Raw genomic sequence first — 1,224 nt, 5'->3', positions numbered from 1 at the left:
AGGCTAGCAAGAGTTTCACTGGAAAACCAAATGCCTTCTAATGTCCAGACCAGGTTTGGCCCTTCAGACTTCATTTCAATCCAAAATTGAAAGAACATTTTAAAAGATCATGGTTTAAATCCCTAGAGAATAGGAAACCTGCTGTTTCAAAATAGTATATATTGAAGAGGGCAGAATTCTTTGAGAAAGGGGTAGAGAGATGGAAGGAAAATAAAAAAAAAAACATTTTCAAATGGAGGGTATGCCAATAAATAGTATTTTTACATTTTGATATGTTTGTTTTATAAAAACTCTCTGAGTACTTTTTTTATTACCTTAACACTTCTTTCTTGAGAGATAAAAAGAAGCCTTTCCCCCACCATCTATTCATTTTTCTAGTGAATCTCCAGAATTTGCATTGTCCATTAGGGAGAGAAGGCAGACAAAACTTATGACTTAAGGAAAAGCCACCACTATTCCAAGGCTATTAAAATCACCCTAGAAAAATGGATTGATTGAATGACTAGTGAATGAATAAATAATTCAATAGTTTATTTAAATGGTCAAGAGACTTGATATGATGTGTAGAAAATGATTACATTCACAGTCGCTTACATTGTTCCTTAATCAAGAGTCCCTTAGTATTGGTGTCTAAGTGACAACCAAACTTTAGCCATGTTCTTGCTTCTAAATATATTTTAACAAGTTACTTGCAATTGTCTATGATTTGTTGAGATCTGTTTGTGTTTAGAGAACTGAATATTTTTAAAGTGCAGGCATCCAAATTAATCATCAGACAATATTCATTAAGACTGATTCTAGAAAGTCTTCCTTTAGCTTTAGGTGATCTACTTTTGCTAATGTATCAATCCCATCTTGTAAATGCTTTCCATTAATTCAAAGCAAACACTATCGTTTATTGTTTTTATTTTTAACTACAGTGTAATGGACTGCTAACATTTCAACATTTCAGTAAACATGAACTAAGCTTCTTCCTAGAGAAAATCATCATATAAGGCTTTTAATGAAAAAAGAATGGAAATCACATACATGTACTTACTTTTTGAGAAATCCATAATGATTACTTGTCTTCAATGGTCCAAGAGTTAAAAAGATGAAACAGATTTCATCTGTAGAGGGTTGTACATGGACTTCTGGCCACTCTTACCCATGGATCCATGCTCAGCTCTTAAGCATCCTGTGATAATAATGATCAATTTGATATTTTCATTCCCAATATGTGGT

At 32.6% G+C, this 1,224-nt stretch overlaps 1 protein-coding gene across 1 annotated transcript in view; it reads right to left on the bottom strand.

Moving 5' to 3' along the window:
* Window positions 1–796, bottom strand: part of LOC101644549 (olfactory receptor 6C68-like) — a 3,127-nt gene extending 2,331 nt beyond the window's left edge. Inside the window, exon 1 of the mRNA XM_004700854.2 lies at window positions 775–796. The gene's annotated coding sequence lies outside the window, so the exon portion shown is untranslated. The remainder of the gene's footprint in view (window positions 1–774) is intronic.
* Between the last annotated feature and the right edge of the window lie 428 nt (window positions 797–1,224).

This window comes from Echinops telfairi, unplaced genomic scaffold (genome assembly GCF_000313985.2).
Source record: "Echinops telfairi isolate 266 unplaced genomic scaffold, ASM31398v2 ScPeMD7_2;HRSCAF=8, whole genome shotgun sequence".
NCBI lineage: Eukaryota > Metazoa > Chordata > Mammalia > Afrosoricida > Tenrecidae > Echinops > Echinops telfairi.
This window is presented reverse-complemented; position numbering and strand designations above follow the sequence as displayed.